A 9,089-nucleotide genomic window follows, 5' to 3' on the forward strand; every position below is an offset into this window, starting at 1 on the left:
GTGTGTGTGTTTAATTGATTTAGTTGTAAGTTTTTTAGAGATGTGAAACACGGGTGTTAAATAAGCTATTGTTATTTTCTGCTTGAGAGCTAAGTATATAAAGTGAGAATGTTGAATTGAATTTATATTGATTTATTTAAAAATAAGAAAGTTGTAAAACTTTTACATTAACCTACTCCTTTACATACAGAAAACGTTTTTATGTGGGCCAAAATGAATAAATGCAATTTAAATATTTTTTAAACATTTTTGTAATTTATGCTATAATATGGTCTTTCTCATTTCAGAAAAAAACAACAAACAGTGAAAGAATATGTCATGATGGGAAAGAAATGTACACCACATAGCCTCCAAAAACAGAGCCAGCCTTAGCCAGGAACATGTTGACATGCTAACATTTTTACAGTGCAATGCAAAGTTCCTAAAGAAAGGGAATGATTGTGCATCTCCTAGTGTGTGCACCATGTGTCATGGTTCCATGACTGAAGCTTTACTTGTTCTCAACACAAATGTTAATGTGAAAGACTCAGGGCCTTTAAACAACAAAATGCCTCCGTTTTGCACTTTATTAAAAAGTAGCATCCACATTTATTTTTAGGGATATAGTATACATTTTTTATATTTTTGTTGACAGTTAGTTTTAATTACTAAAGTTATTTGACATCTCTCTTAGTTTTATTTCTTTATCACAACTAACTATACAGGCAGCTACATGTTTTTGTTCAGTAATCTATGCAATTCCAAACGGTGGGGGGGGGGGTTCCAAGACGACGGATTTATCGATTAATCGAGAAAATAATCGCCCGATTAATCGATTATTGAAATTATCGTTAGTTGCAGCCCTAGTTGTGTGTGTCTGATTGTCTGTAGTCTTTGCAAAGTATCTCATGAACCAGTGGACAGATTTTGATTAAACTTTAAGAAAGTAATCATTGGATGTACATCTACAACTGAGTGACATAAAAATTCTCAATTTTTCAGACGTTGAGCTAAAAATGGTTGCGGTAGTGGCTGAGAGTCATTCACAACACATACTGTACTTTGAGTATGACATCTCGTAATCTTGAATTAGATTGTGCATGAAGGTATTCAATAGTAACAAGTTTGTCATTTCCTTGATATAAGCTCATCAAAGTCTGGCATGAAAGATTAGGTGACAGACGATATGCATTCCTTCAAGGAGTGCAAGGCCTTTTAATTAGGATGTGTAAACACTGAGGGAACCATTTAGATTATAACACTTGTATACAAGTAATGGAGTAAAATGATTATATAAAACGTGCTGTTCCAGTTATTTACCTACAGGCTGTTTTTCCTTAATGTGTAAATATGAAGTGTATATGGTTGAATAAGAAACGCATAAAGCTGCTTTACATAAACTGAGTGAGCTTAAGAAGGAGTATTATAAGTGTTGATCTTTTAGGATTTCTTGTCAATAATAAAATAAAATAAAAAAAAAGAAATTAAAATGATAACTGTATGTTACGTTTACCCTCATGTGAAAACTGGGGTTTCACTGTATTGCACATAAAGAAAAAATTTAACATTTTTTCCATTTATTTCTGAATTGTCTTGCTCTGTTTGCCCACTGGTTTTGTTTGTTTTCCGTGATTTCAAGTTGCTATTTTTTGCAGTGATGGCTGGTCTGTTCTGGATTTGGAGAAGACTCCTTGCTCATTTGCTGGTCCTGTGGATGCTCACAAACATTTCTGGTAACTGATTTGGATATTTTGGATATTTCGTTTGGATTTTTTTAAATTTCTTGCTCAAATGTACAGGGGTTAGACAATGAAACTGGAACACCTGTCATTTTAGTGTGAGAGGTTTTATGGCTAAATTGGACCAGCCTGGTGGCCAATCTTCATTAATTGCACATTGCACCAGTAAGAGCAGAGTGTGAAGGATCAATTAGCAGAGTAAGAGCACAGTTTTGCTCAAAATATTACAATGCACACAACATTATGGGTGACATACCAGAGTTCAAAAGAGGATAAATTGTTGCTGGCGCATCTGTAACCAAGACAGCAAGTCTTTGTGATGTATCAAGACCCACGGTATCCAGGGTAATGTCAGCATACCACCAAGAAGGACGAACCACATCCAACAGGATAACTGTGGACGCAAGAGGAAGCTGTCTGAAAGGGATGTTCCAGGTGTTTTAGTTTCATTGTCTAACCCCTGTATTTTCCATTTAACAAAAGTACAACAAAACTTAAAAAGTCTTACACATTTAAAATATAAAAAGACAAATTTATTGGTACTCTTTTGTAAAGGTAAAAGAATCCACAAGGTCACTGAAATAATATGAAACTGACAAAAGTAAAGAAAAAAAATACTAAAAATCAACATATGAAAATGAGTCATTGTATTTGAATTTTGGTTCAACAGAATAGTTTAAAAAAAATCCAAAAAACTAATGAAACTGGCCTTGACAAAAAAGATGGTACTGTAAAAAAGATTGAAAATGATTTGACCATAGGGCTTTTTTTAAAAAAAGAAAATCTTTTTAACCTCACTTTAAAAGCAATGACTGATTTTCATTTGTTGATTTTTTTTTTTAAATAATTTTTGAAATATTTTTTTATTTGGTTAAGTATGCACAGTCATGGCCAATTGCCGATTCTTTTAAAAGTGGTAAATATCAGCCGGTTAACATTATAGCTTTACTAACTAAACATAGCGATGATGTTAGGATCAGTAAAGCTGTGCAGAAAACACCTGATAGCAACAGTGCATCATTTCACTAGAATGGAGTTTTAAGGGTTAAAACGCCAATAAGTAAAAGTTATCTAAGAAATCCAGCAAATTGTGTTGAATCCTTACTGCCTTGTAGTCTCTCATCCTGAGCAGCACATTGATGACAATGGAAAGGAACAAGTTCTGGTGTGCTGCTGACCTCGACTCGGGACGTTGTGGGTCTGTGGGCAGAATACTTTGAAGACCTCCTCTGTCCCACCAGCATGTCTTTCAGTGAGGAAGCAGAGCCTGGGGACCTTGGGTTGGGCTCTCCAGTCTCTAGTGCTGAGGTCACCGAGGTGGTTAAAAAGCTCTTCGGTGGCAAGACCCCGGGGATGGATGAGATTCGCCCAGAGTTCCTTAAGGCTCTGGATGTTGTGGGGCTGTCTTGGTTGACACGACTGCAACATTGCGTGGACATTGGGGACAGTCCCCCTGGATTGGCAGACTGGGGTGGTGGTTCACTTATTTAAAAAGGGGGACCGCAGAGTGTGTTCCAACTACAGAGGGATCACACTCCTAAGCCTCCTTGGTAAGGTCGATTCGGGGGTTCTGGAGAGGAGGATCCACCGGATAGTTGAATCTCGAATTCAGGAAGAGCAGTGTGGTTTTTGTCTTGGTCGTGAAACACTGGACCAGCTCTACACCCTCAGCAGGGTCCTGGAGGGTGTCTGGGAGTTCGCTCAACCAGTTTACATGTGTTTTGTGAACTTGGAGAAGGCGTTTGACCGTGTCTTTCGGGAAATCTTGCTGGGGGTAGTCCGGGAGAATCAATCAGGTACCAGGCCCTTTGATACAGGCTGTTAGGTCCCTATATGACTGGTGCCAGAGCTTGGTCGGCATTGCCGGCAGTAAGTCGTGCTCAATTCTGGTGAGAGTTGGACTCCGCCAAGGTTGCCCTTTGTCTTTGATTCTGTTTATAACTTTTATGAACAGAATTTCTAGGCACATCCAAGGTGTTGAGGGGATCTGTTTTGGTGACCATAGGATTGTGTCTCTGCTTTTTGCAGATGATGTGGTCCTATTGGCTTCATTGGGCCATGATCTACAGCTTTCGCTGGAGCAGTTTACAGCCAAATGGGAACAGCTGGGATGAGGATCAGTGTCTCCAAGTCCGAGACCATGGTCTTGAGCCGGAAAAGGGTAGAGTGCCTTCTCCGGGTCAGGGAAGATGTCCTGCCCCAAGGGAAGGAGTTTAAGTATTCCGGAAACTACGCCTGGATAGCAGGAAATTGCTCCAGAAATTGCTCCACCATCAGGAACAGGCTGTTCCACCTGTTCTTCACATCTAAAATGACAGCATATTCTGGAAGACCTAGAAAGAGACGGTGTGTGTGGTTGTCAAACTGGTTGTGTATTTGTAGTAATAGTTCAATAATTGATTTAGCCATAGAATTTTGCACTAAGTTTAGTCTACTTTAATTTCTACTGACCGAGAAGACTTTGCTTTTCTTTAAGGATAGGTTTAGCCAAGCTGCACCGCTTTAACCACACCACCATAGCTCGGATTCTTCCTGCCCACTTTGAGATGACAGGTGTAGTGTACAGCTTTTGAGCAGCAATGTTTAGAGTATGAGCAAAGCAGCCAATTTTTCTAATGCTCATCTTTTTCACTGCTACATCCATATTAGCTGCATTGTCTACAGTGATCGCAACAACTTTTTTATGGAGGAAAATTCTTGGCATAAGTCGAGAGTGCACATATTCGATTTGCAAGCAGGATTTCATCTCTTGCTTTCAAAACTTTTAACTCTTTCAAATATTATTTTTTCTCTCTCAAATGTTTGTGTTTGTGCAAAGATTTCCTCCTCGCACGCAAAACTTCTGTCTCACAGATCGGATCTGCGCTTGCAGATTTTTTTCTGCTCTCTTGTGGATCTGAGCACCGTCGCCTAGCAACCGTTCCAGCCAATAGAATGGCAGTGTTTCTCTGGGCGGGGGGAGACTCCTTTGGGGTGTATTTGTTTCCTTCTAGTGGGTGTGCTGTTGCGGCTACAATAGTGCTTTGGAACCGACGTTGTGGGGTGCAGTCGGTCGGCGCCATCTTTGAAGGCCACAGACCAAAATAAACAGTATTCTGGTGTTACCGCTGTATTCTCCTGCTTAATGCTGAAAAGCAGCTCAAAACAAAGGGGACTATATCACAACAAACTTCTCCCAGATGCCTAAAGATGGTACATAGAAAAAGAAAGCTAAAATTGGAAAATTCAGAATTCAAAATTCAGTCATGCTAAATGACAGAGTAAACCCAAAATGTAACTTGTATTAAAATGTATTTATTGAATTTGCAGTAAAAATAAATGCATATTTTTAGCTTATTTGGCACATACTAAGTCTTTCATCATATTCTAGTGTTTTTCAACCATGGTCCATGCCACGCTACCCTGCATGTTTTAGATGTTTCTCTGCTTGAGCACTCATGTAATCATCTGAATCAGGAATGTTAAAGCAGGAGACATCTCCAACATGCTGGGTAGTGTGTCTTGAAGACCAGGGTGGGAAAACACTTGTTGAGATAACCTGTGATCATGCCGTTGCTGTATTCCAACCTTTCACAGAAAATACTAATAATGGGATGTCTTCTGCATTCTTGAAACTTTACTGCTTCTTACTGGTGCTGTGCTGTTCAGAGTAGTGGGAACTTAATCAGAAGCAATAGAAGCCCCCATCCCTTTACTCATTTGGAATGCACAAGTTGCTACTATTGCAGTATTATTGGGAACAAGGCTGAGGTCCTGCATGGGAGCATCTGGAGGTGTAGAATAAAATATCAGGGATGAAGCAGATGGTAAAATACAAAAGCTCCCTTTGGGTGTGCATAGGGTACCTCAGACACACTGCAGTTTTTATTTTAAAGCTGATATGAGAGTCTGATGTCTTACAGATTTTAAAGTACATGAAATACCAAATCAAGAGAGTTATCCTCATATTTCAGCATCCACCCTGATGGTCCACAGAGCGGTGGACCCAAACACAAAGCAGAACTGTAGCATCCTACATCTAATATCGACTGTTCCACAAACTATGAATCTAAATGTTTTAATATGAAAGTAAGAGGTGGGCATAACCCTGATCATTAGATGAAAACAATACAATACTTGGTACATATAGTATCTGCATCACCAGGCATTAAAAGTGTACATACTCCACCTTAACCATGGTGCTTTGAGGCCAATTAGCAAGAAAAGTCAACGAGGGCTTGAAATGTAGGAATTTTCACAGCCAGAAAAGTTTTTTTTTAATAAAGAGCTCCAAACCATGTCTACATTATAAAAAAAAATCAAAGACTTTATTAAAAATGTTTGATTTATTTAGAATATTTGCTTTCATATTTTTCTTGATCAAAAAGGGCTTGATAATAGTTGAAGTTTACTGGCAAAGGATGTGTAGCAGCCTGGTAGACTGGGACACAAGTGGAAAGCTTCAACCTTCTTTCTGCAAAACACAAGCACAGCAATGTTTGCAATACAGACACAGAAAATGTCGAGACAGATGAAGTGATCTTCATTTATAAACTCATCTAAAGCATTAACGAAACAATTAGCTGAAGAAGTAAATGGTAAATGGTTCGCACTTTTATATAGCGCATTATCTAGTCCAAGGACCCCAAAGCGCTTTACAGTACAATTATTCACCCATTCACACACTGATGGCAGTAAGCTACATTGTAGCCACAGCTGCCCTGGGGCGGGCTGACAGAAGTGAGGCTGCCATCACACCAGCGCCACCGAGCCTTCTGACCACCACCAGTAGGCAAGGCAGGTGAAGTGTCTTGCCCAAGGTCACAATGGCTGAGACAGGGGCAGGGGCTCGAACCAGCAACCCTCCGATTACAGGACAAACCCCTACCTCCTGAGCCACTGCTGCCAGATCAGGTGGCCTTCAGAAGTGAAGGCCACCAGGAGAAACTGTCTTACAACAACTGGAAATCACTCTTCAAAGAATGTAATGAATCTGTATGCAGCTTTACAAATACATTTGTTTTTCAAAACAGCAGACATTACCAGAAATAGAAAAGTTGCGGGATCCAACAAAGGTCTAGAACAGGAACTGAAGCCTGGAGATGAGGCTGAAGGAGAATTGATGGACAGACACCAGGTCCTGTATTTTCTCCCTATCTCAAAAACAAAGGGGAAAATGTACATCAATAAGTTAATAATTATGCATTAATTTCATTAAACAAAATCCCAGCATTTCATTGTAATGCAAATTATAATGACAATAAAGGCGATTTTGATTCTGATTCTATAACACTTCAAATATGATGATTTTCAGAAAAAAGATGTGATATGAATAATTCATCATAACTCTTGGCCTATCAACACAATTAAAAAACTGGTGTATAGATTGAAATCTGTTCTTTGGACACAAATTGAAACAGAATCTCAGAGTGTGCATCCTTCTCGCTGGAGCAATTTTAAATTGGTCATGTGACTAGGACACGCCAGTGTGCCACATTTGATTGCCGCCACACACTGTTCATAGTTGAACACACTACCTATGGCTTATTCTTCTGGGTATTGAAACTAGGAATCAAAATTTAAAATTTTGAATCATTCTCAAGACTGTACCTAACCCTATACAAGACTGATCTGAGGAAGAAGCTTTCTGATTTTTTATTTTTTAAATTAATTTATTTTTTGACATTTGACATAATGGTTTTCATGATATAACTTTTTTGCCATTTTTTCAAACTTCTGCAGAAAATAAAGGTACATCATCTTGAGAAGAGCATAGGTTTCTGTATACAGAAGGTCATTCAAGGAATGCATGCTGAAAATTGTAGCTTGATAGGAGAGACATCTGATTTTTGGTCTTTTTTGTTTAGTTTTATTAAAATTTTTTGCTCATAGGCCACATCCACTCCAGCTAGTCATTGTTATATTGAGGTCAGTCTGTGCTCCCTAAAATGTGCCTTTGATTTGGTTTTCGAAAACTTTTCCATGGTTGGGGTATAAACTAGTCACATACAGTATATTGCCAAATGTGTACACCCACTCATCCAAATGATTGAATTCAGGTGTTCCAAATCACTTCCATGGCCACAGGTGTATAAAATCAAGCATTTAGGCATGCAAACTGCTTCTACAAACATTTGTTGAAGAATGGGTCACTCTCAGGAGTCTGTGAATTCCAGAATGGTACTGTGATAGGATGAAACCTGTGCAATAAGTCCAGTCGTAAAATTTCCTCACTACTAATTATTCCACAGTCAACTGTCAACTGTTAGTGGCGTTATAACAAAGTGAGTGATTGGGAGCGACAGCAAATTGGCCATGAAGTGGTAGCCCATGTAAAATCCTAGAGCGGCCTCAGCAGATGCTGAGGCTTATAGTGCACAGAGGTTGCCAACATTCTTGCAGAGCCACTAGTTGGAGACCAACAAACTTCATGTGTCCTTCAGATTAGTTTAACAGCAGTGTGTAGAGAACTTCATAGAATTGGTTTCCATGGCCAAGCAACTGCATCCTTACATCACCAAGTGCAATTCAAAGGGTCGGATGCAGTAATCTAAAGCACCCTGACATTGGACTCTATAAAATAGGAGACCGTTTCTCTGGAATCATGCTTCACTCTCTGGCAATCCGATGGATAAGTCTGGGTTTGGCGGTTGTCAGGAGAACGGCACTTGTCTGGCTGCACTGGGCCAAGTGTAAAATTTGGTGAAGGGGGGATTATAGTGTGCGGTTGTTTTTCAGGAGTTTGGCTTAAGGCCTTTCTAGACTCCATGAGAAGTCACAAAATCGGCTCTCATTCACATGGTTGTATGACGAAAATTGCATTATTTTTGTTCATGTAGCAGCTTCATCTGCCCCGTCTTGACATACATTGTCTGAGGCCAAAAGAATGTCATTGGTAACTTTCACCAGTGCAGTTTCTTTGCTATAATGAGCTCTAAACCCTAAGCGAAACTCCTCAAACCTATTGTTTCTGCCCAGATGTTCACACATTTGATTTGCAGCTATTTTCTCAAGAACTTTTGAGAGGAATGGGACATTATTTAAAGGTCTATAAATTGCTAGAGCTCCTGAATCTATATCAGGTTTCTTAAGTAAGGGTTTAATTACAGCAACAGCTCTGTGCTACATAACCAGTTTTTGAAGACAAATTTAGCAGATCCAAAGTAGGGATATTTATTAAGTGAAATACTTCTTCAAACAGTTTGCATGTCTGTCCCATTCCAACGAGACATAAAGGTATTATACAGGTGCTGGTCATAAAATTAGAATATCATGAAAAAGTAGATTGATTTCAGTAATTCCATTTAAAAAGTGAAACTTGTATATTATATTCATACATTACATACAAACTCATATATTTCAAATGTTTATTTCATTTAATTTTGATGATTA

General features: G+C 38.9%; 1 protein-coding gene and 1 long non-coding RNA gene across 3 annotated transcripts in view; one reads left to right on the forward strand and one right to left on the reverse strand.

The window, feature by feature from the left end:
• LOC108251186 (gamma-aminobutyric acid receptor subunit gamma-3-like) overlaps nt 1–9,089 on the reverse strand; it is a 197,343-nt gene that overhangs the window by 100,471 nt on the left and 87,783 nt on the right. The gene's annotated exons all lie outside the window — the stretch shown is intronic.
• The window catches only part of LOC108228534, an 18,377-nt gene that overhangs the window by 5,246 nt on the left and 4,042 nt on the right, over nt 1–9,089 (forward strand). The gene's annotated exons all lie outside the window — the stretch shown is intronic.

Source organism: Kryptolebias marmoratus, linkage group LG23 (assembly GCF_001649575.2).
Source record: "Kryptolebias marmoratus isolate JLee-2015 linkage group LG23, ASM164957v2, whole genome shotgun sequence".
NCBI lineage: Eukaryota > Metazoa > Chordata > Actinopteri > Cyprinodontiformes > Rivulidae > Kryptolebias > Kryptolebias marmoratus.